This window comes from Tachypleus tridentatus, chromosome 3, assembly GCF_004210375.1.
Source record: "Tachypleus tridentatus isolate NWPU-2018 chromosome 3, ASM421037v1, whole genome shotgun sequence".
Classification (NCBI taxonomy): Eukaryota; Metazoa; Arthropoda; class Merostomata; order Xiphosura; family Limulidae; genus Tachypleus; species Tachypleus tridentatus.
In genome coordinates, this window is record NC_134827.1 from 53,957,787 (window position 1) to 53,983,612 (window position 25,826).

Below are 25,826 nucleotides of genomic sequence, written 5' to 3' on the forward strand. Positions count from 1 at the left end.
AATAACAATAACAGTAGGCTACACCCAACCTAATGAACACTTAGAGTAACAATGACAGTAGGCTACACCCATTCTAATGAACACTTAGAGTAACAATGACAGTAGGCTACACTCAACGTAATGATCACTTAGAGTAACAATGACAGTAGGCTACACCCAACCTAATGAACACTCAAAATAACAATGACAGTAGGCTACACCCAACCTAATGAACCCTTAGAAAACAATGACAGCAGGCTACACACAACCTGATGAACACTTAGAGTAACAATGACAGTAGGCTACACTCATTCTAATGAACACTTAGAGTAACAATGACAGTAGGCTACACTCAACCTAATGAACACTCAGAATAACAATGGCGGTAGGCTACACCTAACCTAATTAACACTTAGAGTAACAATGACAGTAGGCTACACCTAACCTGATCAACACTCAGAGTAACAATGGTGGGAGGCTACACCCAACCTAATGAACACTTAGAGTAACATTGATAGTAGGCTACTCCCAACCTAATGAACAATTAGAGTAACAATGATGCTAGGCTACACCTAACCTAATGAACATTTAGAATAACAATGACAGTAGGCTACACCCAACCTAATGAACCCTTAGAATAACAATGACAGTAGGCTACACCCAACCTGATGAACACTTAGAGTAAAATGACAGTAGGCTACACCCAACCTAACGAACACTCAGAATAACAATAACAGTGGGCTACACCCAACCTAATGAACACTTAGTGTAACAATGACATTAGGCTACACCCATTCTAATGAACACTTAAAATAACAATGACAGTAGGCTACACCCAACCTAATGAACTCTTAGAAAAACAATGACAGCAGGCTACATCCAACCTAATGAACACTTAGAGTAAAATGACAGTAGGCTACACCCAACCTAACGAACACTCAGAATAACAATAACAGTGGGCTACACCCAACCTAATGAACACTTAGAGTAACAATGACAGTAGGCTACACCCAACTTAATGAACACTTAGAGTAACAATGACAGTAGGCTACACCTAACCTGATGAACACTCAGAATAACAATGGCGGGAGGCTACACCCAACCTAATGAACACTTAGAGTAACATTGATAGTAGGCTACTCCCAACCTAATGAACAATTAGAGTAACAATGATGCTAGGCTACACCTAACCGAATGAACATTTAGAATAACAATGACAGTAGGCTACACCCAACCTAATGAACTCTTAGAAAAACAATGACAGCAGGCTACACCCAACCTGATGAACACTTAGAGTAACAATGACAGTAGGCTACACCTAACCTAACGAACACTCAGAATAACAATAACAGTGGGCTACACCCAACCTAATGAACACTTAGAGTAACAATGACATTAGGCTACACCCATTCTAATGAACACTTAGAGTAACAATGACAGTAGGCTACACTCAACCTAATGATCACTTAGAGTAACAATGACAGTAGGCTACACCCAACCTAATGAACACTTAAAATAACAATGACAGTAGGCTACACCCAACCTAATGAACTCTTAGAAAAACAATGACAGCAGGCTACACCCAACCTGATGAACACTTAGAGTAACAATGACAGTAGGCTACACTTAACGTAACGAACACTCAGAGTAACAATGACAGTAGGCTACACCCAACCTAATGAACACTTAGAGTAACAATGACAGTAGGCTACACCCATCCTAATGAACACTTAGAATAACAATAACAGTAGGCTACACCCAACCTAATGAACACTCAGAATAACAATGGCGGTAGGCTACATCTAACCTAAAGAACACTTAGAGTAACAATGACAGTAGACTACACCTAATCTAATGAACACTCAGAAAAACAATGGCGGTAGGCTACATCTAACCTAACGAACACTTAGAGTAACAATGACAGTAGACTACACCTAACCTAATGAACACTCAGAATAACAATGACAGTAGGCTACACCCAACCTAATGAACACTTAGAGTAACAATGACAGTAGGCTACACCCAACCTAATGAACACTTAGAGTAACAATGACAGTAGGCTACACCCAACTTAATGAGCACTTAGAGTAACAATGACAGTAGGCTACACCTAACCTGATGAACACTCAGAATAACAATGGCGGGAGGCTACACCCAACCTAATGAACACTTAGAGTAACAATGCCAGTAAGCTACACCTAACGTAATAAACACTCAGAATAACAATGACACTAGGCTACACCCATTCTAATGAACACTTAGAGTAACAATAACAGTAGGCTACACCCAACCTGATGAACACTTAGAGTAACATGACAGTAGGCTACACCCAACCTAACGAACACTTAGAGTAACATGACAGTAGGCTACACCCAACCTAACGAACACTCAGAATAATAATAACAGTAGGCTACACCTAACCTAATGAACACTTAGAGTAACATTGATAGTAGGCTACTCCCAACCTAATGAACAATTAGAGTAACAATGATGCTAGGCTACACCTAACCTAATGAACATTTAGAATAACAATGACAGTAGGCTACACCCAACCTAATGAACACTCAAAATAACAATGACAATAGGCTACACCCAACCTAACGAACCCTTAGAATAACAATGACAGTAGGCTACACCCAACCTGATGAACACTTAGAGTAACATGACAGTAGGCTACACCCAACCTAACGAACACTCAGAATAACAATAACAGTAGGCTACACCCAACCTAATGAACACTTAGAGTAACAATGACAGTAGGCTACACCCATTCTAATGAACACTTAGAGTAACAATGACAGTAGGCTACACTCAACGTAATGATCACTTAGAGTAACAATGACAGTAGGCTACACCCAACCTAATGAACACTCAAAATAACAATGACAGTAGGCTACACCCAACCTAATGAACCCTTAGAAAAACAATGACAGCAGGCTACACACAACCTGATGAACACTTAGAGTAACAATGACAGTAGGCTACACTCATTCTAATGAACACTTAGAGTAACAATGACAGTAGGCTACACTCAACCTAATGAACACTCAGAATAACAATGGCGGTAGGCTACACCTAACCTAATTAACACTTAGAGTAACAATGACAGTAGGCTACACCTAACCTGATCAACACTCAGAGTAACAATGGTGGGAGGCTACACCCAACCTAATGAACACTTAGAGTAACATTGATAGTAGGCTACTCCCAACCTAATGAACAATTAGAGTAACAATGATGCTAGGCTACACCTAACCTAATGAACATTTAGAATAACAATGACAGTAGGCTACACCCAACCTAATGAACACTTAGAGTAACAATGACAGTAGGCTACACCCAACCTAATGAACACTTAGAGTAACAATGACAGTAGGCTACACCCAACCTAATGAACACTTAGAATAACAATGACAGTAGGCTACACCCAACCTAATGAACACTTAGAGTAACAATGACAGTAGGCTACACCCAACCTAATGAACACTTAGAATAACAATGACAGTAGGCTACACCCAACCTAATGAACACTTAGAATAACAATGACAGTAGGCTACACCCAACCTAATGAACACTCAGAATAACAATGACAGTAGGCTACACCCAACCTAATGAACACTTAGAATAACAATGACAGTAGGCTACACCCAACCTAATGAACACTTAGAGTAACAATGACAGTAGGCTACACCCAACCTAATGAACACTCAGAATAACAATGACAGTAGGCTACACCCAACCTAATGAACACTTAGAGTAACAATGACAGTAGGCTACACCCAACCTAATGAACACTTAGAGTAACAATGACAGTAGGCTACACCCAACCTAATGAACACTCAGAATAACAATGGTGGGAGGCTACACCCAACCTAATGAACACTTAGAGTAACAATGACAGTAGGCTACACCCAACCTAATGAACACTCAGAGTAACAATGACAGTAGGCTACACCCATCCTAATGAACACTTAGAGTAACAATGACAGTAGGCTACACCCAACCTAATGAACACTCAGAATAACAATGGCGGTAGGCTACACCTAACCTAATGAACACTTAGAGTAACAATGACAGTAGGCTACACCTAACCTAATGAACACTCAGAATAACAATGACAGTAGGCTACACCCAACCTAATGAACACTCAGAATAACAATGACAGTAGGCTACACCCAACCTAATGAACACTTAGAGTAACAATGACAGTAGGCTACACCCAACCTAATGAACACTTAGAGTAACAATGACGGTAGGCTACACCCAACCTAATGAACACTTAGAATAACAATGACAGTAGGCTACACCCAACCTAATGAACACTTAGAATAACAATGACAGTAGGCTACACCCAACCTAATGAACACTTAGAATAACAATGACAGTAGGCTACACCCAACCTGATGAACACTTAGAGTAACAATGACAGTAGGCTACACCCAACCTAATGAACACTCAGAATAACAATGACAGTAGGCTACACCCAACCTAATGAACACTTAGAGTAACAATGACAGTAGGCTACACCCAACCTAATGAACACTTAGAGTAACAATGACAGTAGGCTACACTCAACCTAATGAACACTCAGAATAACAATGGTGGAGGCTACACCCAACCTAATGAACACTTAGAGTAACAATGACAGTAGGCTACACCCAACCTAATGAACACTCAGGATAACAATGACAGTAGGCTACACCCAACCTAATGAACACTTAGAGTAACAATGACAGTAGGCTACACCCAACCTAATGAACACTCAGAATAACAATGACGGTAGGCTACACCCAACCTAATGAACACTTAGAGTAACAATGACAGTAGGCTACACCTAACCTAATGAACACTCAGAGTAACAATGACAGTAGGCTACACCCAACCTAATGAACACTCAGAATAACAATGACAGTAGGCTACACCTAACCTAATGAACACTTAGAGTAACAATGACAGTAGGCTACACCCAACCTAATGAACACTTAGAGTAACAATGACAGTAGGCTACACCTAACCTAATGAACACTTAGAATAACAATGACAGTAGGCTACACCCAACCTAATGAACACTCAGAATAACAATGACAGTAGGCTACACCCAACCTAATGAACACTTAGAATAACAATGACAGTAGGCTACACCCAACCTGATGAACACTTAGAGTAACAATGACAGTAGGCTACACCCAACCTAATGAACACTCAGAATAACAATGACAGTAGGCTACACCCAACCTAATGAACACTTAGAGTAACAATGACAGTAGGCTACACCCATTCTAATGAACACTTAGAGTAACAATGACAGTAGGCTACACCCAACGTAATGAACACTTAGAGTAACAATGACAGTAGGCTACACCCAACCCAATGAACACTCAAATAACAATGACAGTAGGCTACACCCAACCTAATGAACCCTTAGAATAACAATGACAGTAGGCTACACCCAACCTAATGAACACTTAGAGTAACAATGACAGTAGGCTACACCTCAACCTAATGAACACTCAGAATAACAATGACGGTAGGCTACACCTAACCTAATGAACACTTAGAGTAACAATGACAGTAGGCTACACCTAACCTAATGAACACTCAGAGTAACAATGGTGGTAGGCTACACCCAACCTAATGAACACTTAGAATAACAATGACAGTAGGCTACACCCAACCTGATGAACACTTAGAGTAACAATGACAGTAGGCTACACCCAACCTAACGAACACTCAGAATAACAATGACAGTGGGCTACACCCAACCTAATGAACACTTAGAGTAACAATGACAGTAGGCTACACCCATTCTAATGAACACTTAGAGTAACAATGACAGTAGGCTACACTCAACCTAATGAACACTTAGAGTAACAATGACAGTAGGCTACACCCAACCTAATGAACACTTAGAATAACAATGACAGTAGGCTACACCCAACCTAATGAACACTTAGAATAACAATGACAGTAGGCTACACCCAACCTAATGAACACTTAGAGTAACAATGACAGTAGGCTACACCCAACCTAATGAACACTCAGAATAACAATGACAGTAGGCTACACCCAACCTAATGAACACTTAGAGTAACAATGACAGTAGGCTACACCCAACCTAATGAACACTTAGAATAACAATGACAGTAGGCTACACCCAACCTAATGAACACTCAGAATAACAATGGCGGTAGGCTACACCTAACCTAATGAACACTTAGAGTAACAATGACAGTAGGCTACACCCAAACCTAATGAACACTCAGAAAAACAATGGCGGTAGGCTACACCTAACCTAATGAACACTTAGAGTAACAATGACAGTAGGCTACACCCAACCTAATGAACACTCAGAATAACAATGACAGTAGGCTACACCCAACCTAATGAACACTTAGAGTAACAATGACAGTAGGCTACACCCAACCTAATGAACACTTAGAGTAACAATGACAGTAGGCTACACCCAACCTAATGAACACTCAGAATAACAATGGCAGTAGGCTACAACCTAATGAACACTTAGAGTAACAATGATAGTAGGCTACACCCAACCTAATGAACACTTAGAGTAACAATGATGCTAGGCTACACCCAACCTAATGAACACTTAGAATAACAATGACAGTAGGCTACACCCAACCTAATGAACACTTAGAATAACAATGACAGTAGGCTACACCCAACCTGATGAACACTTAGAGTAACATGACAGTAGGCTACACCCAACCTAACGAACACTCAGAATAACAATAACAGTAGGCTACACCCAACCTAATGAACACTTAGAGTAACAATGACAGTAGGCTACACCCAACCTAATGAACACTTAGAGTAACAATGACAGTAGGCTACACCCAACCTAATGAACACTTAGAGTAACAATGACAGTAGGCTACACCCAACCTAATGAACACTTAGAATAACAATGACAGTAGGCTACACCCAACCTAATGAACACTTAGAAAACAATGACAGTAGGCTACACCCAACCTAATGAACACTTAGAGTAACAATGACAGTAGGCTACACCCAACCTAATGAACACTCAGAATAACAATGACAGTAGGCTACACCCAACCTAATGAACACTTAGAATAACAATGACAGTAGGCTACACCCAACCTAATGAACACTCAGAATAACAATGACAGTAGGCTACACCCAACCTAATGAACACTTAGAGTAACAATGACAGTAGGCTACACCCAACCTAATGAACACTCAGAAAAACAATGAGGTAGGCTACATCTAACCTAATGAACACTTAGAGTAACAATGACAGTAGGCTACACCCAACCTAATGAACACTCAGAATAACAATGACAGTAGGCTACACCCAACCTAATGAACACTTAGAGTAACAATGACAGTAGGCTACACCCAACCTAATGAACACTTAGAGTAACAATGACAGTAGGCTACACCCAACCTAATGAACACTTAGAGTAACAATGACAGTAGGCTACACCCAACCTAATGAACACTCAGAATAACAATGACACTAGGCTACACCCAACCTAATGAACACTTAGAGTAACAATGACAGTAGGCTACACCCAACCTAATGAACACTTAGAGTAACAATGACAGTAGGCTACACCCAACCTAATGAACACTTAGAGTAACAATGACAGTAGGCTACACCCAACCTAATGAACACTCAGAATAACAATGACAGTAGGCTACACCCAACCTAATGAACACTTAGAGTAACAATGACAGTAGGCTACACCCAACCTAATGAACACTTAGAGTAACAATGACAGTAGGCTACACCTAACCTAATGAACACTTAGAATAACAATGACAGTAGGCTACACCCAACCTAATGAACACTCAAAATAACAATGACACTACACCCAACCTAATGAACCTTAGAATAACAATGACAGTAGGCTACACCCAACCTGATGAACACTTAGAGTAACAATGACAGTAGGCTACACCCAACCTAATGAACACTCAGAATAACAATGACAGTAGGCTACACCCAACCTAATGAACACTTAGAGTAACAATGACAGTAGGCTACACCCATTCTAATGAACACTTAGAGTAACAATGACAGTAGGCTACACTCAACCTAATGAACACTTAGAGTAACAATGACAGTAGGCTACACCCAACCTAATGAACACTCAACAATAACAATGACAGTAGGCTACACCCAACCTAATGAACACTTAGAAAACAATGACAGCAACAATGATGAACACTTAGAGTAACAATGGTAGGCTACACCCAACCTAATGAACACTTAGAGTAACAATGACAGTAGGCTACACCCAACCTAATGAACACTTAGAGTAACAATGACAGTAGGCTACACCCAACCTAATGAACACTCAGAATAACAATGGCGGGAGGCTACACCCAACCTAATGAACACTTAGAGTAACAATGACAGTAGGCTACACCCAACCTAATGAACACTTAGAGTAACAATGATGCTACACCCAACCTAATGAACACTTAGAATAACAATGACGGTAGGCTACACCCAACCTAATGAACACTTAGAGTAACAATGACAGTAGGCTACACCCAACCTAATGAACACTCAGAATAACAATGACAGTAGGCTACACCCAACCTAATGAACACTTAGAGTAACAATGACAGTAGGCTACACCCAACCTAATGAACACTTAGAGTAACAATGACAGTAGGCTACACCCAACCTAATGAACACTTAGAGTAACAATGACAGTAGGCTACACCCAACCTAATGAACACTCAGAATAACAATGACGGGAGGCTACACCCAACCTAATGAACACTTAGAATAACAATGACAGTAGGCTACACCCAACCTAATGAACACTCAGAAAAACAATGACAGTAGGCTACACCCAACCTAATGAACACTTAGAGTAACAATGACAGTAGGCTACACCTAACCTAATGAACACTCAGAATAACAATGGCGGGAGGCTACACCCAACCTAATGAACACTTAGAGTAACATTGATAGTAGGCTACACCCAACCTAATGAACAATTAGAGTAACAATGATGCTAGGCTACACCCAACCGAATGAACATTTAGAATAACAATGACAGTAGGCTACACCCAACCTAATGAACCCTTAGAATAACAATGACAGTAGGCTACACCCAACCTGATGAACACTTAGAGTAACAATGACAGTAGGCTACACCCAACCTAACGAACACTCAGAATAACAATAACAGTGGGCTACACCCAACCTAATGAACACTTAGAGTAACAATGACATTAGGCTACACCCATTCTAATGAACACTTAGAGTAACAATGACAGTAGGCTACACTCAACCTAATGAACACTTAGAGTAACAATGACAGTAGGCTACACCCAACCTAATGAACACTTAAAATAACAATGACAGTAGGCTACACCCAACCTAATGAACACTTAGAAAAAACAATGACAGCAGGCTACACCCAACCTGATGAACACTTAGAGTAACAATGACAGTAGGCTACACTTAACCTAACGAACACTCAGAGTAACAATGACAGTAGGCTACACCCAACCTAATGAACACTTAGAGTAACAATGACAGTAGGCTACACCCAACCTAATGAACACTTAGAATAACAATGACAGTAGGCTACACCCAACCTAATGAACACTCAGAATAACAATGGCGGTAGGCTACACCCAACCTAATGAACACTTAGAGTAACAATGACAGTAGGCTACACCCAACCTAATGAACACTCAGAAAACAATGGCGGTAGGCTACATCTAACCTAATGAACACTTAGAGTAACAATGACAGTAGGCTACACCTAACCTAATGAACACTTAGAATAACAATGACAGTAGGCTACACCCAACCTAATGAACACTTAGAGTAACAATGACAGTAGGCTACACCCAACCTAATGAACACTTAGAGTAACAATGACAGTAGGCTACACCCAACCTAATGAACACTTAGAGTAACAATGACAGTAGGCTACACCCAACCTGATGAACACTCAGAATAACAATGGCGGGAGGCTACACCCAACCTAATGAACACTTAGAGTAACAATGCCAGTAGGCTACACCTAACCTAATGAACACTCAGAATAACAATGACAGTAGGCTACACCCATCCTAATGAACACTTAGAATAACAATAACAGTAGGCTACACCCAACCTAATGAACACTCAGAATAACAATGGCGGTAGGCTACATCTAACCTAAAGAACACTTAGAGTAACAATGACAGTAGACTACACCTAATCTAATGAACACTCAGAAAAACAATGGCGGTAGGCTACATCTAACCTAATGAACACTTAGAGTAACAATGACAGTAGACTACACCCAACCTAATGAACACTCAGAATAACAATGACAGTAGGCTACACCCAACCTAATGAACACTTAGAGTAACAATGACAGTAGGCTACACCCAACCTAATGAACACTTAGAGTAACAATGACAGTAGGCTACACCCAACTTAATGAACACTTAGAGTAACAATGACAGTAGGCTACACCCAACCTGATGAACACTCAGAATAACAATGGCGGGAGGCTACACCCAACCTAATGAACACTTAGAGTAACAATGCCAGTAAGCTACACCCAACGTAATAAACACTCAGAATAACAATGACACTAGGCTACACCCATTCTAATGAACACTTAGAGTAACAATAACAGTAGGCTACACCCAACCTGATGAACACTTAGAGTAACATGACAGTAGGCTACACCCAACCTAACGAACACTTAGAGTAACATGACAGTAGGCTACACCCAACCTAACGAACACTCAGAATAATAATAACAGTAGGCTACACCTAACCTAATGAACACTTAGAGTAACATTGATAGTAGGCTACTCCCAACCTAATGAACAATTAGAGTAACAATGATGCTAGGCTACACCTAACCTAATGAACATTTAGAATAACAATGACAGTAGGCTACACCCAACCTAATGAACACTCAAAATAACAATGACAATAGGCTACACCCAACCTAATGAACCCTTAGAATAACAATGACAGTAGGCTACACCCAACCTGATGAACACTTAGAGTAACATGACAGTAGGCTACACCCAACCTAACGAACACTCAGAATAACAATAACAGTAGGCTACACCCAACCTAATGAACACTTAGAGTAACAATGACAGTAGGCTACACCCATTCTAATGAACACTTAGAGTAACAATGACAGTAGGCTACACTCAACGTAATGATCACTTAGAGTAACAATGACAGTAGGCTACACCCAACCTAATGAACACTCAAAATAACAATGACAGTAGGCTACACCCAACCTAATGAACCCTTAGAAAAATGACAGCAGGCTACACACAACCTGATGAACACTTAGAGTAACAATGACAGTAGGCTACACTCATTCTAATGAACACTTAGAGTAACAATGACAGTAGGCTACACTCAACCTAATGAACACTCAGAATAACAATGGCGGTAGGCTACACCTAACCTAATGAACACTTAGAGTAACAATGACAGTAGGCTACACCTAACCTGATGAACACTCAGAGTAACAATGGTGGGAGGCTACACCCAACCTAATGAACACTTAGAGTAACAATGATAGTAGGCTACACCCAACCTAATGAACAATTAGAGTAACAATGACAGTAGGCTACACCCAACCTAATGAACACTTAGAATAACAATGACAGTAGGCTACACCCAACCTAATGAACACTTAGAGTAACAATGACAGTAGGCTACACCCAACCTAATGAACACTTAGAATAACAATGACAGTAGGCTACACCCAACCTAATGAACACTTAGAAAAACAATGACAGTAGGCTACACCCAACCTAATGAACACTTAGAGTAACAATGACAGTAGGCTACACCCAACCACTTAGAGTAAAATGAACACTCCTAACGAATAACAATAACAGTAGGCTACACCCAACCTAATGAACACTTAGAGTAACAATGACAGTAGGCTACACCCAACCTAATGAACACTTAGAGTAACAATGACAGTAGGCTACACCTAACCTGATGAACACTCAGAATAACAATGGCGGGAGGCTACACCCAACCTAATGAACACTTAGAGTAACAATGACAGTAGGCTACACCCAACCTAATGAACAATTAGAGTAACAATGATGCTAGGCTACACCCAACCTAATGAACATTTAGAATAACAATGACAGTAGGCTACACCCAACCTAATGAACACTTAGAAAAACAATGACAGTAGGCTACACCCAACCTGATGAACACTTAGAGTAACAATGACAGTAGGCTACACTTAACCTAATGAACACTCAGAGTAACAATGACAGTAGGCTACACCCAACCTAATGAACACTTAGAGTAACAATGACAGTAGGCTACACCCATCCTAATGAACACTTAGAATAACAATGACAGTAGGCTACACCCAACCTAATGAACACTCAGAATAACAATGACAGTAGGCTACACCCAACCTAATGAACACTTAGAGTAACAATGACAGTAGGCTACACCCAACCTGATGAACACTCAGAATAACAATGGCGGGAGGCTACACCCAACCTAATGAACACTTAGAGTAACAATGCCAGTAAGCTACACCCAACGTAATAAACATTTAGAATAACAATGACACTAGGCTACACCCATTCTAATGAACACTTAGAGTAACAATAACAGTAGGCTACACCCAACCTGATGAACACTTAGAGTAACATGACAGTAGGCTACACCCAACCTAACGAACACTTAGAGTAACATGACAGTAGGCTACACCCAACCTAACGAACACTCAGAATAATAATAACAGTAGGCTACACCCAACCTAATGAACACTTAGAGTAACATTGATAGTAGGCTAATCCCAACCTAATGAACAATTAGAGTAACAATGATGCTAGGCTACACCTAACCTAATGAACATTTAGAATAACAATGACAGTAGGCTACACCCAACCTAATGAACACTCAAAATAACAATGACAATAGGCTACACCCAACCTAACGAACCCTTAGAATAACAATGACAGTAGGCTACACCCAACCTGATGAACACTTAGAGTAACATGACAGTAGGCTACACCCAACCTAACGAACACTCAGAATAACAATAACAGTAGGCTACACCCAACCTAATGAACACTTAGAGTAACAATGACAGTAGGCTACACCCATTCTAATGAACACTTAGAGTAACAATGACAGTAGGCTACACTCAACGTAATGATCACTTAGAGTAACAATGACAGTAGGCTACACCCAACCTAATGAACACTCAAAATAACAATGACAGTAGGCTACACCCAACCTAATGAACCCTTAGAAAACAATGACAGCAGGCTACACACAACCTGATGAACACTTAGAGTAACAATGACAGTAGGCTACACTCATTCTAATGAACACTTAGAGTAACAATGACAGTAGGCTACACTCAACCTAATGAACACTCAGAATAACAATGGCGGTAGGCTACACCTAACCTAATAACACTTAGAGTAACAATGACAGTAGGCTACACCCAACCTGATCAACACTCAGAGTAACAATGGTGGGAGGCTACACCCAACCTAATGAACACTTAGAGTAACATTGATAGTAGGCTACACCCAACCTAATGAACAATTAGAGTAACAATGATGCTAGGCTACACCTAACCTAATGAACATTTAGAATAACAATGACAGTAGGCTACACCCAACCTAATGAACCCTTAGAATAACAATGACAGTAGGCTACACCCAACCTGATGAACACTTAGAGTAAAATGACAGTAGGCTACACCCAACCTAACGAACACTCAGAATAACAATAACAGTGGGCTACACCCAACCTAATGAACACTTAGTGTAACAATGACATTAGGCTACACCCATTCTAATGAACACTTAAAATAACAATGACAGTAGGCTACACCCAACCTAATGAACTCTTAGAAAAACAATGACAGCAGGCTACACCCAACCTGATGAACACTTAGAGTAAAATGACAGTAGGCTACACCCAACCTAACGAACACTCAGAATAACAATAACAGTGGGCTACACCCAACCTAATGAACACTTAGAGTAACAATGACAGTAGGCTACACCCATTCTAATGAACACTTAGAGTAACAATGACAGTAGGCTACACTCAACCTAATGAACACTTAGAGTAACAATGACAGTAGGCTACACCCAACCTAATGAACACTTAAAATAACAATGACAGTAGGCTACACCCAACCTAATGAACTCTTAGAAAAACAATGACAGCAGGCTACACCCAACCTGATGAACACTTAGAGTAACAATGACAGTAGGCTACACTTAACGTAACGAACACTCAGAGTAACAATGACAGTAGGCTACACCCAAACTAATGAACTCTTAGAGTAACAATGACAGTAGGCTACACCCATCCTAATGAACACTTAGAATAACAATAACAGTAGGCTACACCCAACCTAATGAACACTCAGAATAACAATGGCGGTAGGCTACATCTAACCTAAAGAACACTTAGAGTAACAATGACAGTAGGCTACACCTAATCTAATGAACACTCAGAAAAACAATGGCGGTAGGCTACATCTAACCTAACGAACACTTAGAGTAACAATGACAGTAGACTACACCTAACCTAATGAACACTCAGAATAACAATGACAGTAGGCTACACCCAACCTAATGAACACTTAGAGTAACAATGACAGTAGGCTACACCCAACCTAATGAACACTTAGAGTAACAATGACAGTAGGCTACACCCAACTTAATGAGCACTTAGAGTAACAATGACAGTAGGCTACACCTAACCTGATGAACACTCAAAATAACAATGGCGGGAGGCTACACCCAACCTAATGAACACTTAGAGTAACAATGCCAGTAAGCTACACCTAACGTAATAAACACTCAGAATAACAATGACACTAGGCTACACCCATTCTAATGAACACTTAGAGTAACAATAACAGTAGGCTACACCCAACCTGATGAACACTTAGAGTAACATGACAGTAGGCTACACCCAACCTAACGAACACTCAGAATAATAATAACAGTAGGCTACACCCAACCTAATGAACACTTAGAGTAACATTGATAGTAGGCTACTCCCAACCTAATGAACAATTAGAGTAACAATGATGCTAGGCTACACCTAACCTAATGAACATTTAGAATAACAATGACAGTAGGCTACACCCAACCTAATGAACACTCAAAATAACAATGACAATAGGCTACACCCAACCTAACGAACCCTTAGAATAACAATGACAGTAGGCTACACCCAACCTGATGAACACTTAGAGTAACATGACAGTAGGCTACACCCAACCTAACGAACACTCAGAATAACAATAACAGTAGGCTACACCCAACCTAATGAACACTTAGAGTAACAATGACAGTAGGCTACACCCATTCTAATGAACACTTAGAGTAACAATGACAGTAGGCTACCCTCAACGTAATGATCACTTAGAGTAACAATGACAGTAGGCTACACCCAACCTAATGAACACTCAAAATAACAATGACAGTAGGCTACACCCAACCTAATGAACCCTTAGAAAACAATGACAGCAGGCTACACACAACCTGATGAACACTTAGAGTAACAATGACAGTAGGCTACACTCATTCTAATGAACACTTAGAGTAACAATGACAGTAGGCTACACTCAACCTAATGAACACTCAGAATAACAATGGCGGTAGGCTACACCCAACCTAATTAACACTTAGAGTAACAATGACAGTAGGCTACACCTAACCTGATCAACACTCAGAGTAACAATGGTGGGAGGCTACACCCAACCTAATGAACACTTAGAGTAACATTGATAGTAGGCTACTCCCAACCTAATGAACAATTAGAGTAACAATGATGCTAGGCTACACCTAACCTAATGAACATTTAGAATAACAATGACAGTAGGCTACACCCAACCTAATGAACCCTTAGAATAACAATGACAGTAGGCTACACCCAACCTGATGAACACTTAGAGTAAAATGACAGTAGGCTACACCCAACCTAACGAACACTCAGAATAACAATAACAGTGGGCTACACCCAACCTAATGAACACTTAGTGTAACAATGACATTAGGCTACACCCATCCTAATGAACACTTAGAGTAACAATGACAGTAGGCTACACCCAACCTAATGATCACTTAGAGTAACAATGACAGTAGGCTACACCCAACCTAATGAACACTTAAAATAACAATGACAGTAGGCTACACCCAAACTAATGAACTCTTACAAAACAATGACAGCAGGCTACACCCAACCTGATGAACACTTAGAGTAACAATGACAGTAGGCTACACCTAACGTAATGAACACTCAGAGTAACAATGACAGTAGGCTACACCCAACCTAATGAACTCTTAGAGTAACAATGACAGTAGGCTACACCCAACCTGATGAACACTCAGAATAACAATGGCGGTAGGCTACACCCAACCCAATGAACACTTAGAGTAACAATGACAGTAGGCTACACCCAACCTGATGAACACTCAGAATAACAATGACAGTAGGCTACACCCATCCTAATGAACACTTAGAATAACAATAACAGTAGGCTACACCCAACCTAATGAACACTCAGAATAACAATGGCGGTAGGCTACATCTAACCTAATGAACACTTAGAGTAACAATGACAGTAGACTACACCTAATCTAATGAACACTCAGAAAAACAATGGCGGTAGGCTACATCTAACCTAACGAACACTTAGAGTAACAATGACAGTAGACTACACCTAACCTAATGAACACTCAGAATAACAATGACAGTAGGCTACACCCAACCTAATGAACACTTAGAGTAACAATGACAGTAGGCTACACCCAACCTAATGAACACTTAGAGTAACAATGACAGTAGGCTACACCCAACAATGAACACTTAGAGTAACAATGACAGTAGGCTACACCATAACCTGATGAACACTCAGAATAACAATGGCGGGAGGCTACACCCAACCTAATGAACACTTAGAGTAACAATGCCAGTAAGCTACACCTAACGTAATAAACACTCAGAATAACAATGACACTAGGCTACACCCAACCTAATGAACACTTAGAGTAACAATGACAGTAGGCTACACTCAACCTAATGAACACTTAGAGTAACAATGACAGTAGGCTACACCCATTCTAATGAACACTTAGAGTAACAATAACAGTGGGCTACACCCAACCTAATGAACACTTAGTGTAACAATGACAGTAGGCTACACCCAACCTAACGAACACCTAGAATAACAATAACAGTAGGCTACACCTAACCTAATGAACACTTAGAGTAACAATGACAGTAGGCTACACCCAACCTAATGAACAATTAGAGTAACAATGATGCTAGGCTACACCCAACCTAATGAACATTTAGAATAACAATGACAGTAGGCTACACCCAACCTAATGAACACTCAAAATAACAATGACAGTAGGCTACACCCAACCTAATGAACACTTAGAGTAACAATGACAGTAGGCTACACCCATTCTAATGAACACTTAGAGTAACAATGACAGTAGGCTACACCCAACCTAATGAACACTCAGAATAACAATGGCGGGGGCTACACCCAACCTAATGAACACTTAGAGTAACAATGACAGTAAGCTACACCTAAAGTAATAAAAACTCAGAATAACAATGGCACTAGGCTACACCCAACCTAATGAACACTTAGAATAACAATAACAGTAGGCTACACCCAACCTGATGAACACTTAGAGTAACATGACAGTAGGCTACACCCAACCTAACGAACACTCAGAATAACAATGGCGGTAGGCTACACCTAACCTAATGAACACTCAGAATAACAATGACAGTAGGCTACACCCATCCTAATGAACACTTAAAGTAACAATGACAGTAGGCTACACCCAACCTGATGAACACTTAGAGTAACATGACAGTAGGCTACACTTAAGGTAACGAACACTCAGAGTAACAATGATGGTAGGCTACACCCAACCTAATGAACACTTAGAGTAACAATGACAGTAGGCTACACCCACCTAATGAACCCTTAGAATAACAATGACAGTAGGCTACACCCAACCTGATGAACACTTAGAGTAACATGACAGTAGGCTACACCCAACCTCAACGAACACTCAGAATAACAATAACAGTAGGCTACACCCAACCTAATGAACACTTAGAGTAACAATGACAGTAGGCTACACCCATTCTAATGAACACTTAGAGTAACAATGACAGTAGGCTACACTCAACTTAATGAACACTTAGAGTAACAATGACAGTAGGCTACACCCATTCTAATGAACACTTAGAGTAACAATGACACTAGGCTACACTCAACGTAATGAACACTTAGAGTAACAATGACAGTAGGCTACACCCAACCCAATGAACACTCAAAATAACAATGACAGTAGGCTACACCCAACCTAATGAACCCTTAGAAAAACAATGACAGCAGGCTACACACAACCTGATGAACACTTAGAGTAACAATGACAGTAGGCTACACTCATTCTAATGAACACTTAGAGTAACAATGACAGTAGGCTACACTCAACCTAATGAACACTCAGAATAACAATGGCAGTAGGCTACACCTAACCTAATGAACACTTAGAGTAACAATGACAGTAGGCTACACCCAACCTGATGAACACTCAGAGTAACAATGGTGGGAGGCTACACACAAACCTAATGAACACTTAGAGTTACAATGGCAGTAAGCTAAACCCAACGTAATAAACACACAGGATAACAATGACACTAGGCTACACCCATTCTAATGAACACTTAGAGTAACAATGACAGTAGGCTACACCCAACCTAATGAACACTCAGAATAACAATGACAGTAGGCTACACCCAACCTAATGAACACTTAGAGTAACAATGACAGTAGGCTACACCTAACCTGATGAACACTCAGAATAACAATGGCGGTAGGCTACACCTAACCTAATGAACACTCAAAATAACAATGACAGTAGGCTACACCCAACCTAATGAACCCTTAGAATAACAATGACAGTAGGCTACACCCAACCTGATGAACACTTAGAGTAACAATGACAGTAGGCTACACCCAACCTAACGAACACTCAGAATAACAATAACAGTGGGCTACATCCAACCTAATGAACACTTAGAGTAACAATGACATTAGGCTACACCCATTCTAATGAACACTTAGAGTAACAATGACAGTAGGCTACACCCAACCTAATGAACACTTAAAATAACAATGACAGTAGGCTACACCCAACCTAATGAACACTCAGAATAACAATGGCGGGAGGCTACACCCAACCTAATGAACACTTAGAGTAACAATAGCAGTAAGCTACACCCAAAGTAATAAACACTCAGAATAACAATGGCACTAGGCTACACCCATTCTAATGAACACTTAGAATAACAATAACAGTAAGCTACACCCATCCTGATGAACACTTAGAGTAACATGATGGTAGGCTACACCCAACCTAACGAACACTCAGAATAACAATGACAGTAGGCTACATCCAACCTAATGAACACTTAGAGTAACAATGACAGTAGGCTACACCCAACCTCATGAACACTCAGAATAACAATGGCGGTAGGCTGCACCTAATCTTATCAACACTCAGAATAACAATGACAGTAAGCTACACCCAACCTGATGAACACTTAGAGTAACATGATGGTAGGCTACACCCAACCTAACGAACACTCAGAATAACAATGACAGTAGGCTACATCCAACCTAATGAACACTTAGAATAACAATGACAGTAGGCTACACCCAACCTAATGAACACTCAAAATAACAATGACAGTAGGCTACACCCAAACTAATAAACAATTAGAGTAACAATGACAGTAGGCTACACCCATTCTAATGAACACTTAGAGTAACAATGACAGTAGGCTACACCCAACCTAATGAACACTCAGAATAACAATGGCGGGAGGCTACACCCAACCTAATGAACACTTAGAGTAACAATAGCAGTAAGCTACACCTAAAGTAATAAAAACTCAGAATAACAATGGCACTAGGCTACACCTGTTCTAATGAACACTTAGAATAACAATAACAGTAGGCTACACCCAACCTGATGAACACTTAGAGTAACATGACAGTAGGCTACACCCAACCTAACGAACACTCAGAATAACAATGGCGGTAGGCTGCACCTAACCTAATCAACACTCAGAATAACAATGACAGTAGGCTACACCCAACCTAATGAACACTTAAAGTAACAATGACAATAGGCTACACCCAACCTGATGAACACTTAGAGTAACATGACAGTAGGCTACACTTAAGCTAACGAACACTCAGAGTAACAATGACAGTAGGCTACACCCAACCTAATGAACTCTTAGAGTAACAATGACAGTAGGCTACACCCACTCTAATGAACCCTTAGAATAATAATGACAGTAGGGTACACCCAACCTGATGAACACTTAGAGTAACATGACAGTAGGCTACACCCAACCTCACGAACACTCAGAATAACAATAACAGTAGGCTACACCCAACCTAATGAACACTTAGAGTAACAATGACATTAGGCTACACCCATTCTAATGAACACTTAGAGTTACAATGGCAGTAGGCTACACTCAACTTAATGATCACTTAGAGTAACAATGACAGTAGGCTACACCCATTCTAATGAACACTTAGAGTAACAATGACAGTAGGCTACACTCAACGTAATGATCACTTAGAGTAACAATGACAGTAGGCTACACCCAACCCAATGAACACTCAAAATAACAATGACAGTAGGCTACACCCAACCTAATGAACCCTTAGAAAAACAATGACAGCAGGCTACACACAACCTGATGAACACTTAGAGTAACAATGACAGTAGGCTACACCCAACCTAATGAACACTTAGAGTAACAATGACAGTAGGCTACACCCAACTTAATGAGCACTTAGAGTAACAATGACAGTAGGCTACACCTAACCTGATGAACACTCAGAATAACAATGGCGGGAGGCTACACCCAACCTAATGAACACTTAGAGTAACAATACCAGTAAGCTACACCTAACGTAATAAACACTCAGAATAACAATGACACTAGGCTACACCCATTCTAATGAACTTTTAGAGTAACAATAACAGTAGGCTACACCCAACCTGATGAACACTAAGAGTAACATGACAGTAGGCTACACCCAACCTAACGAACACTTAGAGTAACATGACAGTAGGCTACACCCAACCTAACGAACACTCAGAATAATAATAACAGTAGGCTACACCTAACCTAATGAACACTTAGAGTAACATTTATAGTAGGCTACTCCCAACCTAATGAACAATTAGAGTAGCAATGATGCTAGGCTACACCCAACCTAATGAACATTTAGAATAACAATGACAATAGGCTACACCCAACCTAACGAACCCTTAGAATAACAATGACAGTAGGCTACACCCATCCTGATGAACACTCAGAATAACAATGGCGAGAGGCTACATGTAACCTTATGAACACTTAGAGTAACAATGACAGTAGACTACACCTAACATAATGAACACTCAGAATAACAATGACAGTAGGCTACACCCAACCTGATGAACATTTAGAGTAACATGACAGTAGGCTACACCTAACCTAACGAACACTCAGCGTAACAATGACAGTAGGCTACACCTAACCTGATGAACACTCAGAATAACAATGCCAGTAGGCTACACCCAACTTAATGAAAACTTAGAGTAACAATGACAGTAGGCTACACCCAACCTGATGAACACTTAGAGTAACAATGGCGGGAGGCTACACCCAACCTAACGAACACTCAGAATAACAATAACAGTAGGCTACACCCAACCTAATGAACACTTAGAGTAACAATGACAATAGGCTACACATAACTTGATGAACACTCAGAATAACAATGGCGGTAGGCTACACCTAACCTAATGAACACTTAGAGTAACATTGATAGTAGGCTACTCCCAACCTAATGAACAATTAGAGTAACAATGATGCTAGGCTACACCTTACCTAATGAACCCTTAGAATAACAATGACAGCAGGCTACACCCAACCTGATGAACACTTAGAATAACAATGACAGTAGGCTACACCCATTCTAATGAACACTTAGAGTAACAATGATAGTGGGCTACACTCAACTTAATGAACACTTAGAGTAACATGACAGTAGGCTACACTTAAGCTAACGAACACTCAGAGTAACAATGACAGTAGGCTACACCCAACCTAATGAACTCTTAGAGTAACAATGACAGTAGGCTACACCCACTCTAATGAACCCTTAGAATAATAATGACAGTAGGGTACACCCAACCTGATGAACACTTAGAGTAACATGACAGTAGGCTACACCCAACCTCACGAACACTCAGAATAACAATAACAGTAGGCTACACCCAACCTAATGAACACTTAGAGTAACAATGACATTAGGCTACACCCATTCTAATGAACACTTAGAGTTACAATGGCAGTAGGCTACACTCAACTTAATGATCACTTAGAGTAACAATGACAGTAGGCTACACCCATTCTAATGAACACTTAGAGTAACAATGACAGTAGGCTACACTCAACGTAATGATCACTTAGAGTAACAATGACAGTAGGCTACACCCAACCCAATGAACACTCAAAATAACAATGACAGTAGGCTACACCCAACCTAATGAACCCTTAGAAAAACAATGACAGCAGGCTACACACAACCTGATGAACACTTAGAGTAACAATGACAGTAGGCTACACCCAACCTAATGAACACTTAGAGTAACAATGACAGTAGGCTACACCCAACTTAATGAGCACTTAGAGTAACAATGACAGTAGGCTACACCCAACCTGATGAACACTCAGAATAACAATGGCGGGAGGCTACACCCAACCTAATGAACACTTAGAGTAACAATACCAGTAAGCTACACCTAACGTAATAAACACTCAGAATAACAATGACACTAGGCTACACCCATTCTAATGAACTTTTAGAGTAACAATAACAGTAGGCTACACCCAACCTGATGAACACTAAGAGTAACATGACAGTAGGCTACACCCAACCTAACGAACACTTAGAGTAACATGACAGTAGGCTACACCCAACCTAACGAACACTCAGAATAATAATAACAGTAGGCTACACCTAACCTAATGAACACTTAGAGTAACATTTATAGTAGGCTACTCCCAACCTAATGAACAATTAGAGTAGCAATGATGCTAGGCTACACCTAACCTAATGAACATTTAGAATAAGAATGACAATAGGCTACACCCAACCTAACGAACCCTTAGAATAACAATGACAGTAGGCTACACCCATCCTGATGAACACTCAGAATAACAATGGCGAGAGGCTACATGTAACCTTATGAACACTTAGAGTAACAATGACAGTAGACTACACCTAACATAATGAACACTCAGAATAACAATGACAGTAGGCTACACCCAACCTGATGAACATTTAGAGTAACATGACAGTAGGCTACACCTAACCTAACGAACACTCAGCGTAACAATGACAGTAGGCTACACCTAACCTGATGAACACTCAGAATAACAATGCCAGTAGGCTACACCCAACTTAATGAAAACTTAGAGTAACAATGACAGTAGGCTACACCCAACCTGATGAACACTTAGAGTAACAATGGCGGGAGGCTACACCCAACCTAACGAACACTCAGAATAACAATAACAGTAGGCTACACCCAACCTAATGAACACTTAGAGTAACAATGACAATAGGCTACACATAACTTGATGAACACTCAGAATAACAATGGCGGTAGGCTACACCTAACCTAATGAACACTTAGAGTAACATTGATAGTAGGCTACTCCCAACCTAATGAACAATTAGAGTAACAATGATGCTAGGCTACACCTTACCTAATGAACCCTTAGAATAACAATGACAGCAGGCTACACCCAACCTGATGAACACTTAGAATAACAATGACAGTAGGCTACACCCATTCTAATGAACACTTAGAGTAACAATGATAGTGGGCTACACTCAACTTAATGAACACTTAGAGTAACAATGACAGTAGGCTACACCCAACCTAATGAACACTCAAAATAACAATAACAGTAGGCTACACCCAACCTAATGAACCCTTAGAATAACAATGACAGCAGGCTACACCCAACCTGATGAACACTTAGAGTAACATGACAGTAGGCTACACCCAACCTAATGAACACTTAGAGTAACAATGACAGTAGGCTACACCCAACCTGATGAACACTTAGAATAACAATGACAGTAGGCTACACCCATTCTAATGAACACTTAGAGTAACAATGATAGTGGGCTACACTCAACTTAATGAACACTTAGAGTAACAATGACAGTAGGCTACACCCAACCTAATGAACACTCAAAATAACAATGACAGTAGGCTACACCCAACCTAATGAACCCTTAGAATAACAATGACAGCAGGCTACACCCAACCTGATGAACACTTAAAGTAACATGACAGTAGGCTACACCCATTCTAATGAACACTTAGAGTAACAATGACAGTAGGCTACACTCAACCTAATGAACACTTAGAGTAACAATGACAGTAGGCTACACTCAACCTAATGAACACTCAGAATAACAATGGCGGTCGGCCACATCTAACCTAATTAACAATGGCAGTAAGCTAAACCTAACGTAATTAACACTCAGGATAACAATGACACTAGGCTACACTCATTCTAATGAACACTTAAAGTAACAATAACAGTAGGCTACACCCAACCTAATGAACACTCAGAATAACAATGGCGGTAGGCTACATCTAACCTAATGAGCACTTAGAGTAACAATGGCAGTAAGCTACACTTAACGTAATAAACACTCAGAATAACAATGACACTAGGCTACACCCATTCTAATGAATACTTAGACTAACAATAACAGTAGGCTACACCCAACCTGATGAACACTTAGAGTAACATGACAGTAGGCTACACCCAACCTAATGAACACTCAGAATAACAATGACAGTAGGCTACACCTAACCTGATGATAACAATGGCGGTAGGCTGCACCTAACCTAATGAACACTCAGAATAACAATGAAAGTAGGCTACACCCAACCTAATGAACACTTAGAGTAACAATGACAATAGGCTACACCCAACCTGATGAACACTTAGAGTAACATGACAGTAGGCTACACCTAACTTAACGAACACTCAGAGTAACAATGACAGTAGGTTACACTCAACCTAATGAACTCTTAGAGTAACAATGATGCTAGACTACACCTAACCTAACGAACACTCAGAATAACAATGACAGTAGGCTACACCTAACATATTGTTGATGAATATATTTATTTTTTATTTATTTTATTTCATTCTAATTTATTACCATTTCTTATACCTTTGTAAATATTAAGATAAATACAAGGTGCTATTTGACCTAGTTCTCAGGCATTTGTGTGAATTTTTAATTTTTGTATAGAATAGAAAGAAAATATATTTTTCTAATCTTCTTACTGAGATTCTTTACAGTTAAATTATTAGTTTTATTTTTTACTTCAGTTGCACTGCTAAATCAAGTATGAAATAGATGTGCAGGGGGAAAAAATGTTTTTTTTTTGTTGTTTTTTTCGTGAACATATTTAGAACTAACACCATACAAGAAAACGTCTTCAGTCGATCGGTTGCAAGATTAACATGAAAGCAGAAAGTTTGATTTTATTAATAGGTTTCTAGTAAAAGTTTAAACTGTAGATGTTGTTATTATCTCGGTTGTTTCAGCAACACCATTATTTGGGTTATTGATTCATTTGATGGAGACAACTTAGGTGACTTTGTTCTCAAACTGAAATAATAACTGATCTTATTA

At 40.0% G+C, this 25,826-nt stretch overlaps 1 protein-coding gene across 2 annotated transcripts in view; it reads left to right on the forward strand.

Moving 5' to 3' along the window:
• The window catches only part of LOC143246874 (irregular chiasm C-roughest protein-like), a 59,652-nt gene that overhangs the window by 24,769 nt on the left and 9,057 nt on the right, over positions 1 to 25,826 (forward strand). The window lies entirely within an intron of this gene.